Consider the following 14180-nt stretch of genomic DNA (forward strand, 5'->3'; position numbering starts at 1 on the left):
AAAAAAATTAACACAAAAATATAAATATGACAGAATTATTTGCATACTCATATATAATTTCTCAAAAAAAATCTATCGATATTTAAATGCCTGCATTATTTTTATTTATTAATTAAATTAATTTAGCGTATAAAAAGTTTCCGGACATAAAATTAAACTTTCCAGTATGTAAAATTCTAATAATATATATTAAATTTTGCCACAGATTTGAATATGACAATGTCATTGTAGACGGCTCGCTCGCGATTTATTTGACATTTGGGCTTTTCTATACCATGGCACAATAAATAGATACTTCCTTTTATGCAGCTGACTATCCGTTTAACTGTCAATGTTTATAGTTTCTACTTGAATTTGACATACAATGTTGCCAACCATGAGAAATATTATTAGATAAATTTTGACAGTTTATCGAATAAAAAAACATATGTTTTTGTAATGATACATCACCATATGTAAACAAACATCAACTGATTTTTCGATTAGAAAATTAATTAATTCCGGAATTATATATTATTTTATATGAAATTTCTATTTATTCTCCGAATATGTAAACTCTATGGTTCTCTTAAAAGAAAATCAACTGATCAGCTGAAAAAAACATAAGAATCCATTGACAACAGTTGCAATTCTTAGTCTTGACAAAAAAAAATACTATATGGTATGATGTTTTCGTGGGCTGTTTAAAATATATGACTCCGAAGTTAGAACATAAATTTAAAGCGCGTTTAGATTTACAAAATCCACTTGATTTCAAATGTCAATTCCGCTCGATCTCAAATGTCAATTCAGCGTATGGAATTGACATTTGAGCTCGAGTGGTTTTTGTTGTCTAAACATGGTCATATTTTTCTATGGTAAATTATAATTATAAATTATTTTTGTTATCTAAATGACCCAACAGATGTAAATTTTCATTTTCAAGTTCACGTAAATACGATTTTCCATTTGTGTCGTTTATAGACGATACGAGGTACGGCATATCTGCTTAAGGCGCGTTTAGACTATGTCTTCGAAATCGACTCGGTTTGCAAATCGAGATATCAAATCCTAGCTGTTTAGACTAGTATTAAAATGAAAAGAAGTGTATTTGTCAGAATTTGTTTGTTTAACGTTTACATACACATTATTAGCTTTCAATCAATATTTTCATAATTTTGATAGAAATGTCTCCCCATTATGCCAAAAATGCATAAAAACATTTGTTTTAATTTATAGTAATATTCATTCACCATATTTAAAAAAAAGGTGTCATTAAATGCACAGTTGCTTTTGTACTTGAAATTGGAAAGCGGTCAAAATGACCGCCTTCGGCGTTCTAGTGTTAATTTAAAAATATTTCTCAATTTTTCATCACCTGCCACATTTTTGCAGGCAACTATTTTGAATAGTAACGTATTTTGTAGCAGAAAAAAAGCATCAATTTTTGATGCAAAATCAGGGTTGTATTTGAAATTGTCTCATTTTATCGTATGATTTCGAGAAAATCGAGATATTGAGTGGATTTTCTAAACGTGCCCTGAAATATTTTGTAAATGCACTTTAGAATAGAACTGCATTTTTAACTATGTTTACATTGTAGTTATTAATGATTAAATCGACTAAAGAAGAATTGCTTAAATCTGTGTTAAAATTTCTAATGTAAGAAAACTCCTTATGCCTTTGGTATCCTTAAAACCCTTCTTGCTTGGTGTTTCATATGTGGCCGGAAATTTTTTGTAAATGAAAATAATTCCATCAAAATTTCATTTTGAACATTTTATTGTTTTAATTGACAAAATTGATCTCAATTCATTAAAAACATTTTACAATTTTTTTTTATTCAATTTTATATGTATGAGTATACATTAAGTATTAATAATTAAATCGCTAAACAAAATTACCAACATTTATTACATACATATATAAAAACAAACCAAATACACTTGTGCTAATTTAGAAAAAAATTACAACAACTATTGTTAAATACATATATAAAAAAATAAACAAATACATACATTACCTACATACATTTAAAAACGATATAAATATATAAAAAAAAACTGAATACACTAAACAGATATACAAACTATAAGAAGAAGAAAAAAATTAACACAGAATTATCACCAACCTCGGACCCATTATTTTAATCAAATTCTAAACCACTTAAAAAAATAAAAATTAAAAGCGAAGAAATTGAAAAGAAAATAACAACCTTCTCCCATCCTTCTTACATACTCCTGGCAGTAAATGAGAGCATTGTATTATACCCTAAAAAATTAAAAGAAAACAAAGAACACAAATAAATAAAAAAACAAAAAAAATTCCCTTTAACAAAATCCTGATTAAAAATTAGGCCCAAAAATTAATAAAACAAATAAAAATAAAAAAAAACATTTTTGAAATAGCAATGTATTGTATAAGGTTAAATTAAACAAACAAAACAAAAAACTATAACAATAAAGAAATAAAAATTGAACATTTAAAATTAAAATCAAGTTGTATAGAATAAAACCAAAATCTCTGCTCCTCGAACATGCCGAAGCAGAACAAGGTAACAAAAAAAATCCAAATAAAACCAATGTTGCACTTAACAAAACAAAAAGAAAAATTAAATACAATTGAAAATAAAATTCCCAAAAAACAAAAATTCAAATTGACACTAATCTAATCCTTTCCTGGCTGTCCTCTTTACCTATGATCTTTATTTTTCCTTTTTTTTTTTGTATTGGGTGGTGGTTAACAACTAAATGAAAATTGTCAATAATAAGTAAAGATGTTTAAATTAACAACAACCGCAACAAATATATATCCCAAAAACAAATACCTCCAATTAAAAAGATTACTGTAACCACCATCATCACATCATGTGAATCCCCTTAAGTTTGAGAGTTTTTATCACCTGCTAAAACCATGTTCCAATGGCTACATAAATTATGTTATACACCCATTACATATTTGTTTGTTGTATTTACGTTTAAAACTATTTTATGTTCTCATATTGACACATTTTTTTATTTCTTCAGAAAAAAAAACCGAAAAAACGATCTACATAAATAAATTTTGATTATTAGTGGAAAAAAGCATAGCATTCTCTCCCTCGCCCCCCTCCTTACTTAATTCATTAACAAATTTCGATTGCCTAATTCTACTTATTATACATACATAACTATAATTTAACAAAAATCCGAACAAAACCAAAAAAATAATAATTAATAAAAACCATATTAAATATAATGAAATTAAAAAAACAAACTGTATTAATTTAACTAAATAAAAACCGAATAAATAAACAAAACCAAAAAAACAACATTTAAATGAATTAAGTTATAATTAATAATTTAAAACAAAAAAAGAAACAAATGAAAATGTTATTATACTTATTATTAAATGATGACAACAACAAAAAATTGAAAATAAAAATAAATTAAATAAAAAAATTTTATTTAGATTAATATTTCGACTTGGAGTTTTATTTCCACCGGGAAAAAATCTAATCTTTGGAGGTTATAAATATAGAAATACACCCTGTTTACATATACCTTTAATAATAGTTTAATGGGTCGATTACGGATGGTAACCATAGTTTAGTGGCGTTGCCAGTTGCCAAATTTTAATTATGGATGGCAACTGCTGTCAACTTCAGTTGCTTCAAATAAATTTTTTGGCAACGATTTATTTCTGGTTGCTGTTTAGTCGTGTTTAACAATAATAACTGAAATTTGTAGGCTTCCCATAATGGCTAATATTACTACAAAAGAAAAATTTGATGTCTTAATTGCCCGGATGGGCCATAGCAGTTAAGACCTTAACTGCTATGGCCCACCAACACGCATTCCAAATGAATGACAGAGTGTGGCGAACATCTTCTTTTGGGTCCATGATATGTACGTGTGTGTCATCAATACATCCGACAACACCCGGGAACTTTGTTTTCGAGTGTTTAATTTAGAAACAATCCAAATTTTACATAGTTTTTCCCCTATTAGCCGGACAACTTCGGTCAAAACCACCGACATTATGGGTTAAGCCATGCCATTCCACATCTACAGCCACCCAATATGCTAGAAATCGGCTTGTCTTGTCAACTTTTCCTATAGTGAACTGTAGCAGAGTTATTAGATGCAATGTAGAAACCTAAATATTTGATTTTGAAGACCTGTGGTATTGGGATGTTGTTGCAGGTTACATCCAGTTGATGTGCTCTTCTATTAAAGAGGATTATATTAGTTTTGGCAAGGTTAAATTTCATTTTCAAGTTGTTCGATCTTCAATTTCAATACGTTTCTTGTCGTCGAAATCTCTGTACTGAATCAGGATGAAACCAGTAAGGAAATTTGTAAAGTCGGACGGGGCCGAATATATGATACCCTTCACCGCTTTGGGTATATTCAATGAATGATGATGAATCCTAACAGACGTCGTATTTTTAAAGGACCAGTAAAATGATTCTGCAACCGTTACTATATTGTTCATTTGGTCAGATATAAAAGCTATATCTAAATCTGTACCGATTTCAGGAAACTTAACACAAATCATTCTAGACCTAATTCATTACACTGTGCCAAATTTCGTGCAAACCGAAATATATTAAGGGGCTTTGGTACACCAGTTACCTTAAATCGGACGAAAGTATATATGGAAGCTATATTTAAATCTGAACAGATTTTCACGAAACTTAACACACATCATTCTAGACCTAATTCATTATGCTGTGCCAAATTTCGATATATAAGGACTTTGGTGCACCATTTACATTGAATCGAACGAATATATATATATGGGAACTATATCTAAATCTGAACCGATTTTCAGGAAACTTAACACATATCATTCTAGACCTAATGCCTAGACCTGTGCCAAATTTCGTGCAAATCGAAAGATATATAAGGACTTTTGTGCTCCATTTACATTAAATCGGACGAAAATATATATGGGAGCTGTATCAAAATCTGAACCGGTTTTTCCCAATTTCAATAGGGTTCCTCCTTAGGCCAAATAAGTGACCTATGGCAAATTTCATCCAAATCGGATCATAAATGCGACATGTACTTTGTTCACAAAAATACATGCGTAAGTCGACTGTGATTCTATGCATATTCTCAAAAGGAACCTTGTGTCTATCTCGTTTCCTTTTGCCTGTTACAAACATATGCACATAGACATAATACCCTGTACCACAGTGTGGTGAAGGGTATAAAAATCATCAGCGAATTGAATAACGTGACAATTTTCATCTGCTATATCGTGGAGATCCTTTGTATATAAATTAAATAGAAGCGGGCTTATGCAACTACCCTGTGCAAGTCCGCTGTTGATAGTGATCCTCCCCTAGCCCAAACATACAGGCATGTCACAGATTCCGATCGGAATGGTTTCAATTCCGTAATTGCATTTCGATTGTTTTTGTTTTAGCTTTAGATTCCGATCGATTTTATGAATTCCGAAAACTGAAACGAATCGCTTTGCTTAGTTAAAATATGGCAACATTGCTATAATCAAAACAAAACCATATGATTAAAAACGACGTAAAAGAGAATCGGGAAAAATGTTGCATTTACAGTAATCTTATTTCTTTTAATCCCAGCGAAAAACACAATATTTGTTAAAAAAAATGCCGGGAGTTCCTATTGTTTCGGGATTGAGGCTCAATTTAATCAACGGGTAATGAAAAAGTACTGTTTTATGAGTACATGGAGTACGTGCTCTAAATCGTTTCGACGACGGTGAATGACATACTGAGTGGGAAGGCGATAATGTAATATCCAAGCGGTTTTTTCTTTATTTCCTGAGGTTGCTCGTTTTAAGCCCTTTGATGTTGATGCCATCATTTATTGATAAATAACTATTGATTTTTGAAATTTTGAAATAAAAAGCCCAAAAATGTTAATTTTTATGGGAATTTATTATTAAAAACAATATTTTTATTACTTTAAAGTAATTTCAGAGTATTTAAAAGTGACAAGTTCTCAAATAAATGCAATTCAACTTTCAAAATCAAAAGTGGTTTCATTCCGAAAAAAAATCGTTTTCTGAAGAATCTAAATGCGTAATTAATTCCACTTCCGAACGGAATTCATTTCTTTGACATGCCCGATATGTTCCTTCTACGTAAAAAATCAATGACCCATTTCGTTATGTGTTGGTTTATTTCTGTCCGATCCATGTTTAGTTGCAAAATCTTATTATCCACTCTTTCGTAGGCTTTCTCCACGTCCAGGCATATACCCACAACGTGGCAACCTTTCGCTTTATAAGCATACACACTGTTGATATGATCGTTGATACAAGCGTCGAGTGTTGGATCCTTGTCGCGCTTAGGAATAGGGCAGCTTATGATGCCCCTCCAGGGCTCCGGAATTCCTCCCTTTCTCCAAACGTCGCATATTAAAAATGCTTTTGGTGCTTCAATAGATAGCGTTTGAAGGAATTCTTATGAAATTCGATCTAGCCCAGGGTCCGATTATATTTCTGGATTGCACAAAATTATCGAATTCATTAAAATTGAACGTGTAATATTAGGTTCGTTCGTTTACTCAATAATTTGTACGAATTTGTACAAATTATTACAAAATGTTGTCCGTTTACCCAAAAGTCCAGTAAAAGAGAGTAAATTGAGAGAGCAGATTTGACAATTGTGTTACTGAGTATTTGCAAATTCTTACAAGGAAAATTTACTCAGTAAGAATTTTCTTGTACCATCAGCTGATATTTAATCAGCTGTTTTGTAAACAAACAAAAAATTGTTCTCAAGAAAATTTATTGTTTTGTGAATTTTATTTTGATTTTGTATCATTAAATGCCAAAATGGATGAAGAAAACGCAAGTATTTAAAAATAAGGTAATACAAGAGTAATTGGCGAACGATTTTCCGCTTGTTATCCATTTTTCTAATAAAAATGCTGTTTATAGTTTGCGCCAATTTGTTTGTTGTTTTAATCAGCTGTGTCGAAACAATCTTTTTACTGGATGTTGTTCGTTTACTTTTTGGAGTTTTCTCTCTTGAGAAGGAAAAATTCGTATTTACTCTCTGCAAATTCTTACTGAGTAAATATTACTGGGAAAGTAAACGAACGAACCTATTGACTATTTGATTGAGTTTGGCTCGATGTAATAATTTCGCTATTGACATTAGTTCAGAGGGTGGTAGTAAGAGGTTGGTGGTCATTCGTAATTCCTATGCTATTAACTGGAAGGTTTAAAGGTTTGTTCTGTTTATATTTTCTTACATTCTTTACGGTTTCCCATAGCAGAAGAAACCGAATACAGGTTGTTAATAAGATCATTAAAATTTTTAAGGTTTTTTCTGCTTTATGTCTTCGCTTAGTGTATCTTCAGCTTCTTGATATGCCATCAAATCATCCAACTAAAAAGTCTTGATGTCTCTTCGGTCCACCGCGCCTTTGGTATATTATTGTTATTAGGGGAATAATCGGGGAATTTATTATTGTTAGCATTTTTGAATCAAATTCTTCCATGGAATTCTTCATTGGAATTTTTTTTTGGAGTTGGTAGAACTCGCTATCAAGAATTGAGTAACTGTTGCTTAAAGGTATGTTTGATTTTCTATTTGTTTGATTTTCTAAAACCATAGTGCGCTTTATGTTGTATGCCTTTGCTCCATTGCGTTATGGTTCCCTTTGTAGTTGGGGCAGATGTAAGGTGGATCGGCAGAATCTTGGGTACTATCGTGTCGGGATTTTCTGCTTGCAGTGTTTTACAAAATGGTTGAATCGGTTGCAGCTATAACATAGGAACAAAAGGTTGTACTTTTTGCCGTGACATTCGATAAATCGGCATATCTTGGGGCAAAATGAGCTTTATGAATAATATTTTAACTCTTCGGATAGGATATGACTCTTCAACCTCTCATCGCATTATGGCTTATTAAGTTTTCTATAATCTCCTCCACTGGGTGTGTCCACTGGGAATACGAAATGGGCGAGAATTTTTGGTTGATATTTGGTCTGTTCCCATACTGCAAGAATCTACTACTTTTTACTACGATAACGAATTTTCCTTTATGATATCGAAGAAAATAGTAAAATCTAGTAGATTCTTGCAGTGCGGGAACTGACCAATTTATTGGCAAGTAGGCTAGTGTCATCGGTAAAAGTAGGCTAGTGTCATCGATAAAAGTAGACTAGTGTCATCGGTTTAAAGACAACTTTCCCTCTTCTATATCCATGTTTGTTATTGTTATTCTTTAATTCCACATATTTTTGACATATCGAGATAAAGCAACTAATCTTAGAAGTTTTCAGGTCCTGCTTGTGGATATTACATCTACATATACCATGAATGGGCCACTGTGGTCGCTTTCATATCTGTATGTAACACTTGGCGGATCAACAGGGTCTATGACCATGTTAGTCGTAGTATTAACAGTAGTCGCGTCCATATTTTGTGTTGTAATTACTGGATTCGTAATAGTAGGATTACTGTTGAGCATATTAATTGAGATTGGTGAACGTTTGTTTAAATAGGGATTCTCCTCAACCGTCTTGAACATTTTTTTTCTCTGTCGTTGGATGATCTTCCTAGGCTAGAAGAACGCTTACTGCTACTTCTGGGTTGGGGAGGATCAACAGGACTTATCTTTTATAGAAACAACAATGGGCGTACAATAATAGTTATACATAAAAAACATTTGGTATCCAGTGCCATGAACTTTGGGTTCATCAGGAATAACAAGTCACATTTTAAATTTTATCACAATAGTGTAGATGTGGCTTCTTTATAACTGTGGCAAAGTTTTGGATACCCAAAGTCCCGACCTTAATCCAATAGAAATTTCTGGGTCTATTGACACGATTTATCAGAAGATCATCATACCAAATAAAATACAAACAAAAAACATTTGGGTTTAAAACTTTATTGATTGTTTTTTTCCTCTTCTCTGTTATTACAATAAAAACGTTCACTACAATGATTTTTGTAATTGGGGTAGTTGTATTGTTCATAAAAACATGTAAATGTTTTGAGTTCAGAATATTTTGTATATAGCATGTGTATATTAGTGTATGTATATATACTGGAGTAATTGTAGTGTTGGTGTATATCTTTTGTCTTTAAAAATATACAAATATTCATATAAGAAATATATTATTAAAATACACAAAAAAACGTATAACATATTACAATTGATGTTATTAAAGAAATAAAAGAAAAAAAAAGAAGTCAAAAAGGAAGGTTTATATTTTTATTAAATACTTTGCATATTATATCAGTAAAATACATACAATTAAAATATTTATTTTGTTTTTAATAATATTTAACATAACAGAAATACCATATTAATAATAATACATTTTTTATGTTATATTAATTATATTTTAATAATAATGGTAATTATATATAATTATACTTCTTGTGTTTTTTTATTTATTATTTGGTAATAGTAATATATGCTTGTGTACAATATTAGAAAGACAAAAAAAAAAATAATAATAGAAAAAAATATATGGAAAAAGGTACATTTTTTTCATCATCATTGTTTCCTATTATCAATAAAATGCTTCAAATTTTCATTATAGTTTTTATTTTTTGTATTAGATTTCGTTTCATTGGAGTTTCGTTTTGTTTATGGGCTAAAAGGTAAAATTTCCAAATATTAATAAGTATTATTGTTATTGTTGTTAAATAGTTATCAGTATCGGTATGTATGTATATCATCTATGTAAAGTTTTATTAAAAAAGGTTATTCTAATTTATTTTCGTCGTATTTTGTTGCTATTTTTTTAGTAATATTCAATCAAAAACTGTGGAGAGAAAACAGAAAATAAAGTTAGTAAGTATATTGAAAAGCCTATAGGATGTTAAAAATATATCTACGAAGAATGTAAGACCCATAGGAAAAGTGTATCAGAAACATCGTCGAAACATTCAAACACGGATTAGGACAACAATTTAACAATTAATATCCCAAACGTCGCAAATTAAAATGGTCATGCCCGAAGGAGGACATCTGTCATCACTCATTTTAAATCTCTACCATCATGTATCGTCCCCCAATAGCATACCGGCAGAGAAAACTTGCAATCACACATAAAGTGATAAATCCGCCTGTGTCAGCTATGCAGCACCAATTTAGACAAGTACTACAAAATGAGAAATTAAAGCTATGTGAAATTTAAAAATGCGTATCCGAAGGAGGTCTTCCGTCACGCTTAATTTTCAATCTGTTCCCTCATACGTCACTTGCATATAAAATTGGTATCGTACAATCACACAATTCGACAATATGATAACACAATAGGAGTGTCTGGTTACTTTTCCAGTAACATTTATTCAGTAAGTTCTAGTTCAGAGAGTAAGCCGTTTTTACTCTCTTTTGCGATAGTACTGAGAAAAGTAAACAGACAACATTTAGTAAGATTTAGCAAATAAACAGCTGATTCAAGAAAACATTTGATTTGCGCCAAAATAAACAAACAAAGAACAAACACAATTATTTGTATTGCATTTAATATTAAAAATAAAATGAACATTAAAAGAAAAATTGATTTGGTATGTTTCCCGGGAACATTTAAGCTTCCTGCATCAATACATTGCCCTCTAACTGGAACTTGCCTAAAAATATATAAGGAATTAGTTTCTAATTTAATGAAACTTTGCATTACTTAGGAATTTTCTTCCATTTTCAGTTATTTTTATACAACTTAACTTCAAATTGAACTTTGCAAATTAAAAAAATGTTTTGAATAGTTTTTGTGTTTTTGGTCATAAAACAGTTGATCCAAAAATGCTGAGTTTGCAAAATCTTACTGCATACAATTCTTTCAGTAAACTCATGATGCAATAATAAGGTGATGTATACCAACAAAAACCTTTGTTTTTGTCTCGATTTCATTGTGCCATGAGTAAACTCCAGTAAGTTTGTTGTTGTTCAACTGTCAAACTTGCTCTCCCACTTGACTCTCTTTTACTGGATTTTTGTGTAAACAGACAACATTTGGTAACAATTGTTACCAAATATCGAATAAACAGACAGAGCTAATATTGACTCTTTAACATACCAAGGTACTGCGTTTTGTATGTATAATACCATAACAGCTTATATACCAAAAATTATGAATAAGGATTGTGCTTCAAAAACCTGGAAAACGGTAATGAATATTTTCAAAGTCACGTCAAAGGACCAACTATTCAATATTTTAACGTGGGAAAAACTCAACAATGAATTAAGGACTAAGGGAGAAAAATGCCGAATATGGACATTATTTGTAAAATACTGTATATTTTACCCTCTTTACAGCCTTGCCTAAAATTCAACTAGCTCGTTCGACGTTTTTCACCACAAAAGTAGAACACATGTATTTATATGAATGTTACCGAAATACGTCGAACCATGGTATAATAAAAAAAGGTAACAGCAAGTGTTGTTGTACAAAAAACGATACAACAACCACATAGAAATTTGTTGTTGTAAGTTCTACTAGTGTCAACTCATTTGACAGAAAAATGTAAACAAACAAACAAATTATTTTTATTTTGAAAATTAAATATTTTCGAATCCTCAAAATAAAAATTGAAAAACATGAATGAAAATCTATCAAATTTATATTTCTATCGCTTCCACATCTTTCCTATAATTGAGCCATTGCCACTTATATGTGTAAAACATATAAAAATGCAGGGAATTGAGAGTTATTCCATGAAGAAAGATTTGCTTCCCCAAACTTTCCCAGCAGGCAGATTGAGTAAATTGAATACGGGACCACATTTAATAAAGAACAATTACAAATGGTATGCGTTCCCAATTTTCCTGTTGGGTGATTTTTAAAAACATAATTTGTCAAATTCATATTGACACTAGTATTACGTTGGAATCAAATCAGCTGGGATTTGCTGTTACCTTTTATAATTGTACCATGACGTCGAACGTACAAAATTTCAAGTTGAACAATTTCAACTTTGACAGAACGTATTTTTCATGTTTTTTTTTCTTTTGTTGAAACAAAACCAAAACATACTGGAAACTCGAAATTTCGAATGGAAACTAAAAGCACGTGGATTAATTTAATAAATTTTCAATTTTGTTTTGCGGTTTGTATTATTTGCTTGAAGATATGGATTCGACGTATTTGGGTAATACGGCCGTACTCAACATTTTGCCATAGTGGGGAAGTTGAATATTTTTGTACGCCCCGTCGGATTTTAGGTAACGTTGTTATTCCGTTCAAGTTGGATGATATCTAATATGCAAAACTTTCACCGTTTTCAATAATACAGTCGACTCCACTTTACTGTAAGTCGCTTAACTGAAAAATATCGGATAAGTGAAATAGATTTCCTGCACGATTTTATTTTAGGTTAGTCACCCACAATTTACTCCGGATAAGTGAAACTTCGCATAACTGAAAATATCGGATAACTGAAATAAAGTTTGGAGTCAAATATTGCAATTTCCTTTGAAATCACTCCGCATTACTGAAAGTCATGCGGATGAAAGACAATTACAGAGTAGTTTACAAAGCCCACCATAACAGATATTTTTCTGCAATTATTGATTATTACCGACTATGGAACGTGCGTGTCAACTACATATAAATTTGACGTCGAAGAACGTTAAGTTTGTCCGGCCAAACTTTGAAAGGAACTCAAGAACGCCGTTCCACATTTCTATAAGAATCAAGATGTATCCATGGTATAATTATTACAATGCAGGGCACAGCTACCAACTGATTACAATTTTTTTCTCAAAGTGGCTTGTTCCATCAAATCAAAATACATATTTTGTGTATGTGTTTGTAAATTGAAATATATTAAAATTTAATTGAAATGAAAAGTATATTTTTAATACGATTGTCTGGAAGTAATTACATTGTTATGGATGAAACAAACATTTAATGGTATTCCCTACTGGATTTTGGGAAGAAATCTAACCTTTCATTCATTTTTCGCGTTTTTAGTTTTGTGTTGAAAAAATGTCAAATAAATACAAACACTTGTTGCGTGTATTTATTTTATTTTTGGCAGAAGAAGCCACACGTGCATAGTTGCTTTTTTGTTATTCACCTCAAGCTGTCCTACCTTGTATTATATTGTACCATTTAACAGAATGTATCGTTCACAAGCGAAATGCCAATTTGAGTAGGTTGTCCTCTTGTAACTACTCTAAGTGATCATTTAAAGCCTACAAGAATAGATGATATAGGAATAATATATAAATGTGAATCTATTATGAACAGATTTAGCAAGGAGATATGTTAGTCATTTCTATCTATATTAGTAAACCTCGGAAAATATGGATTATTGAAATTTCTAAAACTGAAAAATGTTTCGCTTATGAGAAGTTCGGATAACTGAAAATAGTTTCAGTTAACGGAACTCCGCATAATTGAAAACATCGGATAGAAAGCGGAGTCGACTGTAATATGCCAGCATTATTTGTGAGGACTGCTGTTTTCCTTGTAAGAATAGGTATTTGGTAAAGAACTGTCGAAAATGGATTGATGATTGATAAAGAACCAAGAGTATTATATGGAAGTGATTGGTGAATTGCTATAGGAGCCCCAAAATATGCCACACATGATTTCAAGGGGCTTTCGAAGAAACAGCTGGAAAAAAGATTATTATTATAAACTAAATGAAATTCGTTTTAATTTTTCGAGCACAGAATCAAAATTCCAATAGTAGTTTCAATTCAAATTCTACGTCTATGTTTCAACTTTGTGCTGATCGGTGGCAAGACAAATGCCATCTTTTAGACAAACTAAAAGATTTCAATATAAATATTAACTTGGAAAATAAAATTGTTGATCCTTGTATTGATGGAAAATCCACAGACGGCTGTGCTCCAAATCTACGGACATATGGACTCGAGATGGAAAATCTAACCGGGAATGCTGAAAGGTTAATAAAATATACAATCTTAAACATGACCAAACAGCCAAAGATTTTCATAACAGCCTACATGGGCTTTGGAGGGTCTTAGGATGGGCCTCACGAACCGTGTATTATATAAACAGGCGATAGTCGACGAAAAGAAATCAGTCATATGTACTTCTAATAAACGCTAGAGTTTCTATTAAAACCAAAAACGTAATTAGTTATAAATGTAAGCCATTTTTGGATTTTAGCTATAAAGGTTTTAGAAAGGCAAAAAGGTCATAATTGACTATAGGTAAAAAGCTACATTTCATCACAAAAGGGCAGAGAAGCTTTTGTGTTATCAAGCTTACTTGCACCACAACCAA

General features: G+C 31.1%; 2 long non-coding RNA genes across 2 annotated transcripts in view; one reads left to right on the forward strand and one right to left on the reverse strand.

Moving 5' to 3' along the window:
* LOC133330360 (uncharacterized) overlaps positions 1-14180 on the forward strand; it is a 135539-nt gene that overhangs the window by 71903 nt on the left and 49456 nt on the right. The gene's annotated exons all lie outside the window — the stretch shown is intronic.
* LOC133330358 (uncharacterized) overlaps positions 1-14180 on the reverse strand; it is a 102348-nt gene that overhangs the window by 38877 nt on the left and 49291 nt on the right. The gene's annotated exons all lie outside the window — the stretch shown is intronic.

The sequence above is a fragment of the Musca vetustissima genome, unplaced genomic scaffold (assembly GCF_032173495.1).
Source record: "Musca vetustissima isolate MV318-11 ecotype Yass unplaced genomic scaffold, APGP_CSIRO_Mvet_v1 utg19615, whole genome shotgun sequence".
Taxonomy (NCBI): domain Eukaryota; kingdom Metazoa; phylum Arthropoda; class Insecta; order Diptera; family Muscidae; genus Musca; species Musca vetustissima.